General features: G+C 35.8%; 1 protein-coding gene across 2 annotated transcripts in view; it reads left to right on the top strand.

The window, feature by feature from the left end:
* Window positions 1-19,460, top strand: part of LRRC4C (leucine rich repeat containing 4C) — a 1,306,046-nt gene that overhangs the window by 1,065,143 nt on the left and 221,443 nt on the right. The window lies entirely within an intron of this gene.

The following is a 19,460-nucleotide window of genomic DNA, read 5'->3' on the forward strand; positions in this document are numbered from 1 at the left end:
AAGGAAGGAAGGAAGGAAGGAAGGAAGGAAGGAAGGAAGGAAGGAAGGAAGGAAGGTAGGAAGGAAGGAAGGAAGGAGGGAGGGAGGGAGGGAGGGAGGGAGGGAGGAAAGGGAGGGAGGAAAGGGAGGGAGGCAGGGGAAAAAAGAAAGGAAGGAACTATGAAACAACCAGAAAACAAATAACAAAATACAGGAGTCTTTGTTTATCAATAATAACTTTGAATGTAAATGGACTAAAATTTCCAGTAAAAGACATAGAGTGGCTGAATGAAGAATTTTAAAAAGACCCAAATATTTTTAACCTACAAGATACACACTTCACCTGTGCCATCTATAAAGCCATACATAGACTGAAAATAAAAGGAAAAAAAAAAAAACTCTATGCAAATGAAAACCAAAAAGCAAGAGTAGCTGTACTTGTATTAGACAAAACAGACTTCAATACAAAGCCATAAAAAGAGATAAGTAAGGTCATTCTATGGTGACAAAGAGGTCAATTCAGCAAGAGGATATAATGATTGTAAATATATATGCACTCAACACTAGATCAACCAGATATATAAAGCAAATATATGTTTTGTTAAGAGTAGTCAAGTTTAGTAGAGAAAAAGGGGGAAGAATATAACAAGGAATTCAATATGTAACTGATGGTGATCAATTGAGATAACTGACGATGATCAATTGAGATAACTGAGTACCCTAGGACTAGCCAAAAGCAAATATTAACACTAAAGAGAAAGATAGACCTCAGTACAATACTAGCTGGAGGTTTCAACATCCCACTTTCAGCCATTGGACAGATCATCCAGACAGAAAACCAACAAAGAAACATTAGACTTAACCTGCACTATAGACCTAATGGACCTAATAAATATTCATGAATATTTCATCCAGTAACTGCAGAATGCACATTCTTCTCCTCAGCATACAGATTATTCTCAAGGATAGACCATATGTTTGGCAATAAACAAGTCTTTAAAAATTCAAAAAAAAAATCATACCAGGTATCTTATTTGACCGCAATGAAATAAAACTAGAAATCATAACAAGAGAAACATTGGAAACTGTACAAACACATGGAAATTACACAATATGCTCCTGAATGATCAGTGGATCAGTCAAGGATGCCCACTTTCACCATTATTATTGAACATAGTACTGGAAGTCCTACACAGAAAAATCAAACAAGAGAAAGAAACAGCACTTAAATTAGAATGAAAGAAGTAAAAGTATCTTTGTTTGCAGATGATACAATCTTCTATTTGGAAAAATTTGAAGACTCCATCAAAAAACTATTTAATAAATTCAGTAAAGTTGCAGGATACAAAATCAACATATAAAAATCTGTCATATATCTATATGCCAACAGCAAACAATCTGAAAATGAAATCAAGCAAATAACCCCATTTGCACTAACTACAAGTGAAAGAAAATACTTAAAAATTAACCAAATAAGTAAAAGATCTCTATAATGAGAACTGTAAAACATTAATGCACGAACTTGAAGAGAACACAAAGATAAACGGAAAGATATTTCATGTTCATGGATTGGGAGAATCAATATTATTAAAAAGTTCTTACTTTCCAAAGCAATCTATAGATTCAATGCAATCCTTATCAAAATACCAATGGCATTCTTCATAGAAATATGAAAAATAATTCTAAACTTTACATGGAACCACAAAAGACTAAAAATAGCTAAAGCCATTCTGAGCAAAAAGAGCAAAACTAGAGGAATCATGTTACCTGACTTCAAACTATACTACAGAGCTATAGTAACCAAAACAGCATGTACTGGCATAAAAACAGACACATAGACCAATGGACTAGAATTTCCATTTGATTTTTGGAAAAAAAATCCATACTTCTGCAGTGAACTCATTTTAAGGTACTAAGAACATACACTGGTGAAAGGACAGCCTCTTCAATAAATGGTGCTGGGAAAATGGAATATCCATATGCAGAATAATAAATCTAGACCCCTGTCTCTTCAGCACATGCAAAATCAAATCAGAATGGATTAAACACTTAAATCTAAGACCTCAAGCTATGAAACTACTAAAAGAATACACTAGGGACATGCTTCAGGACATCAGTCTGGGCAAAGATTTTTTTAGCAATATTCTAAAAGCATAAGGCAACCAAGCAAAAATAGACAAATGAAATTATAAATGAAGTTAAATAGTTTCTACACAGCAAGGAAAACAATCATCAAATTGAAGAGAAAACCCATATAATTGGAGAAAACATTTACAAACTCTACATCTGACAAGGGATTAATAACCAGAATATATAAGGAGGTCAAAGAACTCAATAAGAAAAAAATCTTATAATCTGATTTCAAAATGGGCAAAACATCTGAATAGACATTGCTCAGAATGTCTGAGATTGTGTCAGAATAGCACACAAATGGCAAGCAAGTGTATAAAAAAGTCCCTAATATCACTGATCATCAGATAAATGCAAATCAAAATTGCAATGAGATGGAATCTTTGTCCATAGCTACCATAGCTAAGAATGCGCTGGCATGTGTTATTTTTTATCTTTTTAATAACAGCCATTCTGACTGGTGTGAGATGGTGTCTCATTGTGTTTTTGATTTTCATTTCTCTAATGATCGGTGATGTTGAGCTGTTTTTCATATGCTCGTTGGCTTCATGTATGTATTCTTTTAAAAAGTGTCTGTTCATATCTTTTGCCCACTTTTTAATGGTGTTGTTTGGTTTTTCCTTGTGCATTTGTTTAAGTTCCTAATAGATGCTGGATATTACACCTTTGTCCAACATATAGTTTGCAAAATTTTTCTCCCATTCTGTAGGTTGACTGTTTACTCTTTTGATAGTTTCTTTCACAGAAGAAGTATCTCTTTCGTTTAACTAGGTCCCACTTGTTAATTTTTGGTTGTGTTGCAATTGCTTTTGGCATCCTCATCATGAAATTTTTGCCTGGTCCTACAGCCAGAATGGTAATTCCTATGTTATTTTTCAGGGTTTTTATAGTTGTAGGTATTACATTTAAGTATTTAATTTATTTTGAGTTGATTTTTGTATATGGCATAAGGAAGGGGTCCAGTTTCAATCTTCTGCATATGGCTAGCCAGTTCTCCCAGCACCATTTATTAAATAGGGAATCCTTTTTCCATTGCTTGTGTCTGTCTGCTTTGTCAAAGATCAGATGGTTATATGAATATGGCATTATTTTTGTGCTTTCTATTCCATTCTATTGGTCTGTGTGACTGTTTTTGTACCAGTATCATGCTGTTTTGGTTACTGTAGCCTTGTAGTGTAGTTTGAAGGCAGGTAATGTGATGCCTCCAGCTTTGTTTACTTTGCTTAGGATTGTCATGGCTATTTGGGATCATTTTTGGTTCCATACGAATTTTAGAATAGTATTTTTGAATTCTGTGAAGAATGTTATTGATAGTTTGATGGAATGGCATTAAATCTATAAATTACTTTGGGCAGTGTGGCCAGTTTGACAATACTGATTCTTCTGCCTATCTATGAGCAAGTAATGTTTTTCTATTTGTTTGTATCATCTCCAATTTCTTTGAGCAGCGTTTTGTAATTCTTATTGTAGATACCTTTTATCTCACTGGTTAGCTGTATTCCTAGGTATTTTATTCTCTTTATGGCTCTTGTGAATGGGATTGCATTCTTGATTTGGCTCTCAGCTTAGATGTTCTTCGTGTACAGGAGTACTACTGATTTTTCACATTGATTTTGTATCCTGAAATTTTGTTGAAGTTGTTCATCAGATCAAGGAGCTTTTGGGCAGAGACTATGGGGATTTGTAAGTATAGAATTATATTGTCTGCAAACAGTGGTAGTTTGACTTTCTCTTTTCCTACTTGAATGCATTTTCTTTCTTTCTTCTGCTGGATTGCTCAGGCCAGGCCTTCCAGTACAGTATTGAATAGTAGTGGTAAGAGAGGGCATCCTTGACTTGTTCTGGTTTTTAAGGGAAATGCTTTCACTTTTTGCCCATTCAGTATGATGTTGGCTGTGGGTTATCATAGACGGCTCTTATTATTTTGAAGTATATTCTTTTAATGCCTAGTTTGTTGAGTGTTTTTGACATAAAGGAATGTTGAATTTTACTGGAAGTCTTTTCTGTATCTATTGAGATAATCATTTGGTTTTTGTTTTTGGTTCTTTTTATATAATAAATCACATTAATTGATTTGCATATGTTGAACCAACCTTGCATGCCAGGGATAAAGCCTACTTGATCATGGTGGATTCACTTTTTAATGTGCTGCTCGGTTTGGTTTGCTAGTATCTTGTTGATGATTTTTGCATGTATGTTCATCAAGAATGTTGGCTTAAAGTTTTCTTTTTTGTTGTATCTCTGCCAGGTTATGGTATCAAGATGATGCTGGCCTCACAGAATGAGTTAGGGAGGAGTACCTCCTTCTCAGTTTTTTCAGAATCATTTCAGAAGAAATGGCACCAGCTCTTCTTTATACATCTGGTAGAATTTGGTTGTAAATGCACCTGGTCCTGCACTTTTTTTGGTTTGCAGGCTTTTTATTACTGATTCAATTTTGAAACTTATTATTGGTCTTCTCAGGGATCCAACTTCTTCCAAGTTTAGTCTTCAGAGGTTATATGTCTCTAGGAATTCATCAATTTCTTCTAGGTTTTCTAGTTTGTGTGCATGGAGGTGTTCTTAGTAGTCTCTGAGACCTTTTTGTATTTCTATGGCATCAGCGGTAATGTCCCCTTTGCCATTTCTTATTATGTTTATTTGGATCTTCTCTCTTTTTGTTCTTTATTAGTCTAGCTAACAGTCTATCTCTCTCTCTCTCTCTCTCTTTTTCTTTTTTCAAAAAAACCAACTCCTGGATTCGTTGTTCTTTTGTAAGTTTTTTTGTCTAGAATTTAGAGATCTTATATATCACTTCATATTAAAAACATATTGGTTTTGAATACTGTATCTTCTCACTTATAAGTGGGAGATAAACAATGAGAACACATGGACCAACAAGGGGAACAAAGGACATCAGGGTCTATTTGAGGGTGGAGATTGGGAAGTAGAAGAAGATGAAATAAAATACCCATCAGGTACTATGCTTATAACATGGGTGACTGAATAGTCTGTATATCAAATTGCAATGACTTAAAGTTTACCTAAAAGATAATCCTGCATATGTACCACTAAATCAAAATTAATGTGTGTGTGTGTGTGTGTGTATATATATATATATATATTTTACTGCTTAATAGCATCTTTATCATGTGGATGCCAAGTAATTTGTTTAATCAGTCTCTTATTGATAGACTTAGGTTAATTCCAGATTTCTGCTATCCAAATATTGCTTCATTATGTGCCTAAGGTTACATTCTTAGCAAACATATCAAAGTATATATATAAGCTGAGTTCCACTAATATGAATTTCCAATGGTAGTGAGTCAGTTTATATATAATTTCTTCAATTGTATAGTATTTACTCATTCCCTCAGTAACCATTTTACGAGCTCCTATTAAGTGTTAGGCATTATGTTAGGCAAAAAAAAAAAAAAAAAAAAAAAAATGGTAGCAAGCTAGAGAAACATTACTACTATACTTATGGAGCCCACTTTTAATTTGACAAAAAATAGGCAATAAAGAAAAATAGATGGAGAGATGACTAGACTAAAATATGGATGAATGAATGGATAAATATGTAGGTAGGTAGAAAGATAAATAGATATATGTAAAGGAAAATTACATAGTGTGATTAGCAATATATAGTATATATGGGGTAGTAGAATAGACAGTAACTGGAAAAAGAGAATTAAAGCAAGTGCTTGTTCTGAAAAGATGCTTTTAAATGAGACTTCAAAAAGCAAAGTACAAAACTGATCACATCAAAAAGAACATTACAAAACTGATTGTGCCAGCCAATGTTTCATTAGTATTATTTTTCTTTAAAGCAGTTATGTTGTATAATTTTTATGTGTTTTAATCATTTGCTTTTATTTTTCTACCAAGTGGTTCTCCATCTTCTTTACTTGTTTTCTACTGAACTGCAGATATTTTCCTCATTTATGAGATATAAGCCTTTACTTTTCTTCATTTGTTTGTTTTGTTTTTTGAGACGGAATTTCACTCTGCCACCAGGCTGGAGTACAGTGGTACGATCTTGGCTCACTGCAACCTCCATCTTCTGGGTTCAAGTGATCCTCCTGCCTCAGCCTCTCGAGTAGCTGGGACTACAGGCGTATATCACCATGCCCAGCTAATTTTTTGTATTTTCAGTAGAGATGGGTTTCACCATGTTGGCCAGGATGGTCTTGATCTGTTGACCTCAAGACCTACTCACCTCAGCCTCCCAAAGTGCTGGGATTACAGGCATGAGCCACCGCACCTGGCCACCTTTACTTTTCTAAATGATTAAACTGAATTATCAAATTGCTCTAAAATGTATACATTAATATTAGGCAAAAAAACTGAAGTTGTTTAATTTTTCATAATAATACTCTTGAATTTGACAACCATAGGACTTGGCTACAGATAAGTTTTGCTGTATTTTCTTTAAAAAGACTTTTTTTTTTTTTTGAGAAAAAGTGCCAGTAACATAATCTCTATCAACATACAAAGCACAGCACTGAGCTATGATTTACAAAGAAAATCACAGAAAAATCTCTATAATAAGGATCAAATATTTAATATGTCATACCACATTTTCTAAGCACAAAGAACATCAATTTATATTTCTTTCTAGAATTGAACCCCAACCTTGCCACTCACTCAGGCAAAGGCAAGTTGAGATATGAAAAGTGATGCAACAAGTGTGATGACTATCTTTTTTTCTGTCTTTTGAACTCTGAAAGAAGATAAGACAAATTAATATAAATTTGAAAGTTCTTTTTTTTTTTTTTTTTTTTTTTTTTTTTCTTTTATTATACTTTAAGTTCTAGGGTACATGTGCATAACGTGCAGGTTACATATGTATACGTGTGCCATGTTGGTGTGCTGCACCCATCAACTCGTCAGCACCCATCAATTCATCATTTATATCAGGTATAACTCCCCAATGCAATCCCTCCCCCCTCCCCCCTCCCCATGATAGGCCCCAGTGTGTGAGGTTCCCCTTCCCGAGTCCAAGTGAGCTCATTGTTCAGTTCCCGCCTATGAGTGAGAACATGCGGTGTTTGGTTTTCTCTTCTTGTGATAATTTGCTAAGAATGATGGTTTCCAGCTGCATCCATGTCCCTACAAAGGACGCAAACTCATCCTTTTGATGTGGAGAAATAGGAACACTTTTACACTGTTGGTGGGATTGTAAACTAGTTCAACCATTATGGAAAGTTTTTTATAGTTCACATTTTTTAAGTGGGAAAGAAATGAGAAATATCAAACATCACTTCGTTTTAGGGTTTTTGACTGTTGAGGTTCCTTTCAACAGCCTTTGGTGTTATGATGCCAGCAGACAACTTTCAATAGAGCCTTGGCAAGTCCAAGTTTTCCTTAGTTTATTTTGTGCTACACTCCCCACCAAAACAGGACATCTAACAGAACTATATGGATTGTGAGGCTGAATATTAGTAGAATGTTGACCTTCAAATCTTCACCCGTGGTAGATAAGTGACTACATGAGCTTAATTTTTGGTTTCTGTCATTTAAAATTTATTTTTTTATTAGCTCCTCTGCATTTAGAAAAGACATATCCCTTTGTCGTTAGTGATCAGAAACCAGAATAAACAGACCTGATATTTAACCTCAGCTCCACTATTCAGTAATATCATTGTATTACATAATGATACATGTATAATTGAATAATTTCTCTTATCTTCAATATCTTGATTTTTATAAAATAGCTACAAAATTCCTATATTGTGGAATTGTGAGAATTAAATGAAAGAATGTTGTACCACCCTTGTCAGAGTACCTGCACACAGCATTGATAAAGGTTATTATTACTTTTATCACATTTATTGCATTTTATACTTATACATATTAATACTATATTCCAAATGTATCCCCTATCACCAGTCCCCAATACACATACATTCCTTATTCCCAGTGTATTTAGAGAAGAGGAATTTTTAACGAGCAAGGTTGGTAAAAGTAGTTATGTGACTACATTATAATTCAACACTGTTAGTTTTCTGTTTTTTTCTTCTATTTTCTACAGGAAAGGGATGAAAAAAAAGTACTAACCAGTATTTGAACTATACATGACCCATTGGTGAACTTCTCACGTTTTTGGCCATGTGAAAAAAAGAGAAATCAGAATTTCATACACATTTTGGGGTCTTGTTTTGTTTTAGCCCTAGTTTTTGTATGCTGGAAAATAGGATATAAAGTAGAAATAACCATGTGCTTGGGCAGGATGGGAAGGGGGATAAAGAAGACAGTTACTTAGGCAAATTAGAATATACTAGAGCAATGGAAAATATAGGTAATTTTAATGAAACTGTTTCTCAATTAAAATTTCTAGCTATTCATTTCAGAACACCGTAAGGAAGAATGATAAAAACCATACACCCACACAATCTTTAGATTTTTACTCTCTTGGAACCACATATGCCAAATTTCTAAGTAAATGTCAGTTTCCTTTTTATTCAGCATATTAAAATCGTCTTTAAATATTATAATTGTCCTACAACATGAAGTTACTCTTCACTATTGCTCCTTGGAGAAAATTCACAAAAATAAAGGAGAGAAGAAATTCACATTATTACAATTGATAAGGTCTTTTCAACTGCCCAGCTGTTCACCTAAAACATGTTCAATACTAAAAGCAGTACTTTATGATTAACAAAAATTTTCTGCCACAAGCCATGTCTAATCACTGGTGACCTTGTTTATACTGGGACCTGTGATAAAAAGAGCTTCAATATACTAAGTATGTTCAACCAGGACAATTAAAGTTATATTGCCTGCCTACTTTATGCAAAGTACTGCTCAAGACATTGGGTAGAAAAGAGAACAATGCAGTCCATATACCTGCTTCCCTAGATTTATATTCTGAAATAGTACAAATTTTAAATCTCTTTGATTCATACAACACCCCTGCAAAGTTAGTTGGTTGATTTTTTTGCCCATTTGAGAAATTAAATAACAGGCTTATATACATTAAGCACCTTGACTAACACATACGGAGTTTGAGGGTTTTTTATCCTATAACTCATGTTATTTTTATTATATTGTGGAAAGACAAAGTGTTCTTTATTTGGGGACAACTACTATAGACTGTCCAAAGAAAAGATAGCATACCTGACTACAAACTTGTTTCCTGGGTACAAAGAATTTGCTGATGGCAAAGTGGTATCTATTAATCCTGAGACAATCTAAAGTCTCCAACTCCTGCAGAGTATGTTCCTGGGAGAAATCTAGAGTGCCAAAACACTACCTGTCATACTTGGGCTGTAAAGTCTACCTTAATAAAAAGGAGGAAAAGGTGTGAAAACACCCTCTGGTCCTTTGTAACTGGTTACTCATCTTGAAACAGGAAACAGGAAAAGGATGAATGCAGACACGAAGCAAACAGCATTCATCTATGGCTTTCTGGAGGCTTCTAAGTGATGGGATGAGTCATCTCTGCTATATTGTAAATTTCTAACAACAGGAGTCTCTTTCTCTTTTTATAGTCTAGTGGCCAGAAACAGAACAAAGCATTTTCCTACCAGACTCCCCCAAATCTTATTTTTAATGAAGATAACTCTGAATAGATGAGATTCATGTACAGTTTATTCAGAAATGTTGGAGTAAGTTTAGGTAATATTAACAAATTCCCTGCTGTCATTTTCATTTTTAAAAAAATTACTTTCGAAATGATTTCTTCATGAGAATATTACCAAAAGAAGTTTTTCTGAGGAATGAGATTAGTGTGAGTGTACAAGATAGTCCTCATATTTATTTCAATGCTGAATTACCATTTTGGTCATATAGATTGCTGCTTTTAGATCATATCAGATTAAAACTTATTTAAAACTTCCGTCCTCTGGAAATCAGTAGCATGTATTCAACAGAACTTTATTTAGTCCTTTGAAATATCCTACAAAAGAGGAAAGACTTCTGTAGTCAATTAAGTTTGATAAATACTCCAAATACTATTCTAACTCGTGGACAGTCATATGCATAAAAGCATGCTAAATTCTCTGAACTGCCCCGCAGAAGTTGGATCCGACTAATTGTATTTAGTTCAATGACTCCAAAACATATCTTACTACAAAACCCTTTTTCACATTGAACTTATTTACTACCTTTAGAACATGTTCTTTGGAGGTATAATTCCAATCGCTATGACACAAGTCAAGCTGTTTCCAAACAGCCGCATCTTCATATGAACAATATAGTCAAGAGTTGTAATAGTTCCATGTAAAAGAAAATTTAAAAGCATTTTAGAAAGTATCAATCACAGAAATTAAAAATAGATGTGATAGGGTTTAAGGTTAGAAAAATCTAAAACAAGATTTCCACAGTTTGATGAATTATCTCCAGCTTTAGAAAGGTAACAGTTGTAGGCCATATCTAGGGAACCACATGTAATTATGAATGGATTTAAGAATGATGGTGTCTGCATGCTCTCACTTATAAGTGGGAGCTAAATGATGAGAACACATGAACATAGAAGGGAACAACACACACTGGGGCCTATCAGAGGGTGGAGAATGGGAAGAGTGAGAGGATCAGGAAAAATAACCAATGGGCACTAGGCTTAATACCTGGGTGATGAAATAATCTGTACAACAAACCCCTATGACACAAGTTTACCTATGTAACACACATGCATATGTGCCCCTGAATTTAAAATAAACGTTAAAAAGAATGATGGTGTCAAACTCAAGTGCTTCTGGGAGAGGAGTAAACAGATTATTTCAGATTACAACCTATTTAAAACTGTTGTCCTTATTTAAAACCTTTGTCCATTTATCATAAAACAATGCTTGCAGATTATTGACTTTATGGTGTATTTATGATCCATTGTTTTGTGACAAATGGACAAAGGTTCTAGGGAGCAAAAACACGGACATAAGAAGACTGAAGCTGCCACTGTGTTGTTTTCAAAGCTACTGTAATAGCTTCATAAATGATATCTCAGCTTTCAATCATTTCCTAACTCACCCTCTGCACAGGAGCTAGAGTGATTATTTAAAAGTGTAAATTACATGGCATGATTTCCTTTCTGAAAATCTTCCAATCAAATCCACAATCCTTACCCTCATCTGTAAAGCCTTACTGGTCTGTCCTCTGATTCCCTCTGAACACATTTTTTACTCAGTTCCAGCCGATGCTGATTTTCTCACGAAGCTGTGAAAATTCCAAGAACTCTCCCACATCAGGGTTTTGCTCTTCTGATTGCTTTTGTCTGGAGTGCTTTTTCTATAACTGTATATGCCTTTCTTTACGTATCTCGCTTCAGATGTGCACTTCTTGGTGAGGACGTCCCTGACCACTCTCCTCCACTCCCTCTCCCTGATTCACTCCTTTTTTTTTTTTTTTTTTGAGATGGAGTCTCACTCTGTCGCCCAGGCTGGAGTGCAGTGGCACGATCTCGGCTCACTGCTGCAAGCTCCGCCTCCCGGGTTCACGCCATTCTCCTGCTTCAGCCTCCCCAGTAGCTGGGACTACAGGCGCGGCCACCACCGCCGGCTAATTTTTTTGTATTTTTAGTAGACACGAGGTTTTACTGTTTAGCCAGGATGGTCTCGATCTGCTGACCTCGTGATCCACCCGTCTCGGCCTCCCAAAATGCTGGGATTACAGGTGTGAGCCACCGCACCCGGCCCCTGATTCTCTCTTCTGCATTGCACTTAGCACTAGCTGATATTATACTTCAGATTTATGTGTCTACTTACTCTCTCCACATTAACTGAGGTGATATTAAATGCTGTGAGAGATAAGCCTCGAAGTTTTAACGGCATAGTACAATAGAGGATAGTTTTTTCCCAGTTGTATGAATCTGAATGTTGGTGGCAGCAGCGAGATGAGGCTGGGGATGTGCTCCATACAGTCATTCAGGAATAAAGACTAACTTCTGTAAGCCTGTGGCATTCAAGTTTGTCTAGGCGTCTTCATATAGCAAGCAGGCAAGGGAAGAGAGGAGAATCAATGGTATGTGGGAAACATGTATTAGCCAGGCCCAAAATAGTGCACATCACTTCCTTTCACACTCCTTTGGCTACAACTCAGTCCTATGGACACACATCACCATAGAAAAAAACTGGGATATGTAGTTCAGCGGTCTGTCAAGAAAAAGGAGAAAGGTTTGGCGAATAGCTACCTATGTTCTGTCACAATTACTCAGGTTAGAAGGTAGATTTCACGCAGGCAGGGATTTTGTTTTGGCTGCTATTATATCACCATCATCTAGGACAATGTCTGGCAAATAGTACTCTACTAAAAACTATATATTCAACTTAAAAAATAAATATAAAGACCTCATACAATGCTTAGTATGTATCAGACACTGGTCTGTGTGCTTGACATGGAGCACTCTTCAAAATGACCCTCTGTGGTGGAGGCTATTAGTGTCTACATTTTACAGATGAAGTTCATGGGGCAAAGAGATGAAAAACATTCCTGAAGTCATAGAGATAGTAAAAGTTGGAGTGTAGACTTGAATCCAGTTTATCTGGATCCAGAACTCATGTACTTAGCTGTATTACACAGTACTACTCTAGACGTGGACTGAATGAGTAATTACATAAACAGGAAATTTCAAAAAGTTAGACGAATCCATTCTCTTCAACATAGGCACCGATACAAAAAGTTAAGTCTTCCATGATGTAGGTATAATCAGAAGCAGAACAGTGTCATACAATGATGGTGAAAAAGAAATTCACCTGGGTAAACATTTGAATTTGGCACATCTAACAATTGTCATAACTACATTTCTAAGATTTTCTACTTCTCCATCCTAATCACATAATACATTTTTCATGCTCTAGCAAAGTAAATACAATTAGAATCCATTCCAGTTTTATTAAATGTCTTAATTCTTTATTTTCTATTGTTTTGGCTATTTCATTGGGAAGGATGCTTGAAAAGCCCTTTAATAAGAAAGTTCACCTTCTGTCTTACATCTCAATAAGAGAGGACTTAGGTGTAGGATTTATAGACTGAAGAAGAAATGTGAAGCCTAAATTCTAATTCAGAAATATATTTTTTGATATGTCTTTAAATATCATCTACAAAACCCACCTCTTTCTTGATATAATAAAAAATATGTATAAATTAAACAATATAGCACAGACACACGTTGCATTCTGACTTTTGTGTACAGGGTCATGGTTTCTGCACCTAAAAGAATGTAACACAGGAAATAAGAGCAATTATGAGATGCTACAATGTATAAAATGTTTTAATTTATAAAAGCCTTCGTTTTCTGTTTGTACATTTAAAAAATAGTGTCAAGCCTATTATTTATGGGTGAAAAGTCTATAGTTGCTTAGTTACTTTAAAAGTTATAAATACGTGAGATTTTGTGACTCAACCAGATATTGGTGGACTAACCGAGCAAAAGTTTCCAATGAGTATTGATAATGATGAGATGAATGGGTTTAGTGATTTCTACTGATTTTCAGTGGCCAGATCACGATTATCCTATATGGTTTTGTTCCTGCTTTTGTTGCTGCTGCTGTTTTTAGGTAGCCCAGGAGGGAGGGAAGAAGGAAAGATAAAAGGGAGAGAAGAAAGAAAGAAAGTAAAAATTTGAGATAAGTACTGTGAATTGTGTTAATGCTTTTTTTTCATACCTTGCTCTCTGCTGACTGGCTGGATGGCTTGCATATTTATGTATGCATATGCATATATATGTACATATTTAAGTATTATAGATTTATCTGGTGACTTCAGTACTCTGCCAGAAGTATTATTTGTTCATTAATGTGCTTATAATTGCTTGAATATTGCAAGTAACCACAAAACAATTATGAGTATACACACCCAATGAGATAGAATGTAGACAGCAAAATAAAATGTAATTACCTTCTTCCCCTACTCACACTTGGTGGTGTATTACTGTGAAATAGTGAAGTAGACCACTCTTAAAATCTTTTATTATGTCCTCAAAACTTACTTTCTCAATCTTCTCAAACTCTAGCCTACTGGCCTCATGGATAATAATACCCATTTGCTTACTTGTGTGTGTGTGTGTGTGTGTGTGTGTGGTTATCTTCTGAAACCATTATTAAAAGCTTTACTAAAATGTTTCCACTGTGTCCTTGCTAAGCAAATGTTCCCAGTAACCACAAACTTAATATTTAGAAATCATTTAGCAGTCTTAAGACCTTTGAAAACATTATAGGTGCCCTTAAACATAAAATGTAACAGGATCCCCAGCAGCATCCTCTGTGTACATACTAAAACACAGCGAGGAAAAATACCAGGTTAGGTTTTCCCATCTGAAGCACCAAGGACTGCAGAACTGTATCCACTAAGAAAGTTTTTGTTGTTGTTGTTTGTGTAAGCCATCCAGCCAGTCAGCAGACAGTGATGTATGATAAAGCGTTAAGATAATTGGGGGTATCTAACTAAGATTTTTACTTTATTTCTTATCTTCTCTTCCTTTCCTCCTTTTTTCCTTCCTCCCTATCACTCTCTTCCACACAACAATACCAGCAACAAAAATGTATCAGATAACAGTGACCTGACCACTGGAAATGAATTGTAGTCACTCATCTGATCATTATCAATACTCATTGGAAACTGTTCCTCAGTTAAGAATCACACAGTCCCATGTATTTATAATGTCTTTTTTTTTTTTTTTTTTTTTTTGAGACAAAGTCTCGCTCTTGTCCTCCAGGCTGGAGTGCAATGGCACAATCTCAGCTCACTGCAACCTCTGCCTCCCAGGTTCAAGCGATTCTCCTGCCTCAGCCCCCTGAGTAGCTGGGATTACAGGCACCTGCTACCATGCCTGTCTGGTTTTGGTATTTTTAGTAGAGACGGAGTTTCACCATGTTGACCAGGCTGGTCTCGAACACCTGACCTCAGGTGTTCCTCCCATTTCGGCCTCCTAAAGTGCTAGGATTACAGGTGTGAGCCACCATGCCAGGTCATATTTACAATTTTAAAAATAACTCGACAACTGCAATTTTTCACTCATAAATAATATGCTTGATATTACTTTAAAATGTAAAACAGAAAACCCAAGGCTTTTCTACATTAAAAACTTTTATATGTTGTAGCATCTCACAAATATGTGTATGTATAATTAAATAATATGAATGAATATATAAAGATGATTAATCAGAACAATTCCACATACCCACTAATAAAACAGCTTAAGGAGTAAGGATTCCCTTACATATTGTTTGATTATAGCAAAAGGAGGAGTTCATTAAAAAATTGAAAGTGAGATATTTTTGGTGGCCTTCACTCTATGCTATTCTTGTTTTAATATCCAGAACATCTCACATATTCAGATTCTTTCAGACACTTGCATGGGTCATAAGTGTACCTACTCAGTCATCCATTAATTCACTAAATATCTATGTGTGATAAACATGGTCCCTGCATTTAAATAACTTACTGTTTCAGACAGAGAGAGAAACAAATGTTAATGATATGGCTTGACAACTGGCTTAGTGAAGATATATGCAGATGCTATAATGAGAACAGAAGATGAAGGAAACTCTATTTTGCCTAATAGATATAAGAAATAGATAACGTAGCTAAAAGTTGTAGAACAACTAGAAAGTAATGACATGGACAAGGCAGAATGCTCCAATCCATGAACAATTATGTAAAAGATGATGTGTTCAGAGAGTTAAATGTGCTTTAGATTTATTAGGTTGGAAAGTGGAAAGAATAAAATACAGGGAGTTAAAGTCCAGGAAAGGAAGAATACTTTTAAAATAAAAATTAGATAGCTTAATTTACACAAGTGTTGATGATAAAAAGATGTAACGTTGCTTGTTGTGAGTTGAATTGTGTTTTCAAAAAACATATGTTGAAGTTCTAACCCCTGGTAGTTATACATGTGTCCTTATTTGAAAATAGAGTCTTTGCAGATACAATCAGGCTAAAATGAGATTAGGATTTAGGTGGGCCCTAACTCCAATGACTGGTGTCTTAAGAAAATGAAATAAAATAAAAATTAGACATACAGGAAGACACACATAGAAGAAGGCCATATGGAGATGGAGGCAGAAATTGAAGTTAAAGTGCCACAAACCAAGGGACGCTTGGAGTTACTAAAAGCAAGAAGATACAAGGAAAGATTCCCATAGAGCCTTCAGAGAGATTGTGGCCTGCCCATATTTTACTTTTGGGCTTCTGACCTCCAGAAACTGTAAGAGAATAAATTGCTGCTGTTTTAAGCCACCTCATTTGTGACACTTTGTTATGGCCGCCCTAGGAAACTAATACACTGCTAAAGTGCATTCAATTTTTAAAGGTCACAAAATATAGAAAAAGCTTCATCACAGAAATTGCTTCTTAAGTGTTAATTTACATGTTATGGCACTTGGGTCAATGCTGTTAATCTTACCTGTATTCACTAGGGTTCTCCAGAGAAGCTGAACCAATAGAATATACAAAAATGAACATGGACGCAGGATTTATTAATATTATGGGAATTGTCTTATGTAATTATGGAAACTAGCAAGTCCCACAGTATGCTTCCTGCAAGCTGGATAACCTGGAAAGCTAGTGGCATAACTCAGCCCCAGTCTGAAGAATGGCAGGGTTTGGGGCTACTGGTGTTAAGTCTCAGCGTTCGAAGATGCATGAACCAGAAGTTCTGATATCTGATGGCAGGAGAAGACGCATGTCTCAGCTCAAGAAGAGAGACAGAATTCAACCTTCTTCCATCTTGTGGTCTATTAGGCCACTCAACCAGTTGGATGATGCCTGCCCACAATGGAGAGGGGAGATTTCTTTGCTCGGTCTACTCATTCAAATGTTAATCACTTTCTGTGCCTTGCTTATTTTACCTACTGTAATATCCTCCACGCCCACCCGTGTTTCAGTCAATTACAGTATTTCATTCTTTTTTATAGATAAATAGTATTTCATTGTGTGTATGCCACATTTTCTTCATTCATTCATCTATTGGTGGACATGTAGGTTGATTTTATATCTTGGCTATTGTAAATAGTGTTGCAAGGAACATGGGAATGCAGATACATCTTTGACATACTGATTTTCTTTCCTTTGGATGTATACCAAGTAGTTGGATTGCTAGACCATATGGTAGTTCTATTTTTAGCTTTTGGAGAAACCTCCATACTGTTTTCCATAATGGCTATACTAATTAACATTCCCACCAACAGTGTATAAGAATTCTCTTTTCTCCATGTCCTCACCAACATTTGCTATTTTTTCTTTGTCTTTTTGATAATTGTCACTCTAACTGGGGTGAGACATAGTAAGTACTACATGTTCTCACTTATATATGAAAGCTTAAAAAGTTGATCCTGTAGCAGTAGAGAGTAGAATAGTAGTTCCTAGAGTCTGGGTAGGGCATGGGGAAGGGAAAAATAGTGAAAAATTGGTTAATGGATACAAAACTACAAGATAGGAGAAATGAGTTCTAGTGCTCTATAACAGTATAGTTAACAGTAATTTATTTTATATTTTCAAATAGCTAGAAGAGAGGTGATACAGTTTGGCTGTGTCCCAACCCAAATCTTATCTTGAATTGTAGTTCCCATAATCCCCACGTCATGGGAGGGACCTGGTAGAAGGTAATTGAATTATGGAGTTGGTTACCTCCATGTGTTTCTCATGATAGTGAGTAAGTTCTCATGAGATCTGATGGTTTTATAAGGGGCTTTTCCCCCTTTGCTTGGCTCATTCTGTCTCCTGCCACCCTGTGAAGAGGTGCCTTTCACCATGATAGTAAGTTTCCTGAGTCCTCCCCAGCCATGCAGAACAGTGAGTCAATTAAACTTCTTTCCTTTATAAATTACCCAGTCTTGGGTATTTCTTCATAGCACCATGAGAACAGACTAATACAAGATTCTGAATGTTCCCAACATAAAGAAATAATCAGTGTTCAAGGTTGTAGATATGGTAATTACCCTTATTTGATCGTTACACATTGTATACATGCATCAAAATATCACTCTGTATTCCATAAATATGTTCAGTTATTATATGTTAATTAAAAATAATATTTTTATAAGTGAGATAGCTACATTTTTAATGCTAACTTTCCCCAGAGACACCCTCACAGACACACCCAGAAATAATGTTTTACCAGCTATCTGTGTATCATTTAACCCAGTCAAGTTGACAGATAAAATGAGCATCACACCACCTCAAATTCTACTATGTAAGTAAGTGCAGTTTATATAGGTTCATAATTTGACTACCTCTTCTTCATTAATTTAACACCCAACTGGTATGACTCATTGGATTCTGAGAATGGCACTATACCTAGTTAGAAAGTAACTACCGGTCGGGCGTGGTGGCTTACCCCTGTAATTCCAGCACTTTGGGAGGCCGAGGCGGGTGAATCACGAGGTCAGGAGATCGAGACCATCCTGGCTAACACAGTGAAACCCCATCTCTACTACAAATGCAAAACATTAGCCGGATGTGGTGGCACATGCCTGTAGTCCCAGCTACTTGAGAGGCTGAGGCAGGAGAATTGCTTGAACCCGGGAGGCGGAGGTTGTAGCGAGCCAAGACTGCACCACTGCACTTCAGCCGGGGCAACAGATTGAGACTCCGTCAAAAAAAAAAGAAGAAAAGAAAGAAAAAGGAAGTAACTACCAAGTGGTTGTGCAGTCAATACTTGAATGTGTCAAATGATTATAAACTGATTACCTTCAACGACAGTCTAGTCTACTCTTGGATAGTTTTGACAGGTAGAATTTTTTTATGTTGAGCTGAAATTGCATTTCCTGTTTCCTGTCATCCCTACCTTTGTTTCCTGTTCTATACCATGAGGTACACAAAAAGAGTTTGAATCATACTTTAACAGAATAACCCAGAAACCCTGATTCCTGCCCAATCCTCTCAAAGTCTGTTTGCTTTTTACAGACTCAACACCCTCACATCCTTCCAGCATGACTCATGTGGCATGGTTTCAGTTTACTGCACTGTTTCCCTTGCTCCCCTCAACTTGTTTACATTAGCTATGTGCACTGGCATTTCAGCTCCTAGTCATCAGAGTGTTGGGTTCTGTTCTCCTGTGACATCACTGCATGACTAGCTTGCCCAAGTAAAACAAGGTTTAATTAAATCTTAATGTTGCACCCAACTCTTTACAGAACTAACTGTTATTTTCACTTCTTTGTGCTATAAGCAGAATACACAATGAGAGTGTATGGAGCACAGAATCAGCCGCACTTATAACGAGTAGCATTTTGTCACTTACTCATGGTCTATTTGCACTAAGCTTACTTTTCGGCTCACCACAGGTCTCAATTTTTCCCCACAGACAGATCAACTTTTATTTGTGGTAGTATTTGTTCTTTTTGAGTTACTAAGGTGGCATCATAAAAACATTAAAATATATTAATATGTCTTTGAAAAGAAGCTATTTAATATATTTAGTGCAGAAAGGTTTA

This window comes from Piliocolobus tephrosceles, chromosome 13 (assembly GCF_002776525.5).
Source record: "Piliocolobus tephrosceles isolate RC106 chromosome 13, ASM277652v3, whole genome shotgun sequence".
Classification (NCBI taxonomy): domain Eukaryota; kingdom Metazoa; phylum Chordata; class Mammalia; order Primates; family Cercopithecidae; genus Piliocolobus; species Piliocolobus tephrosceles.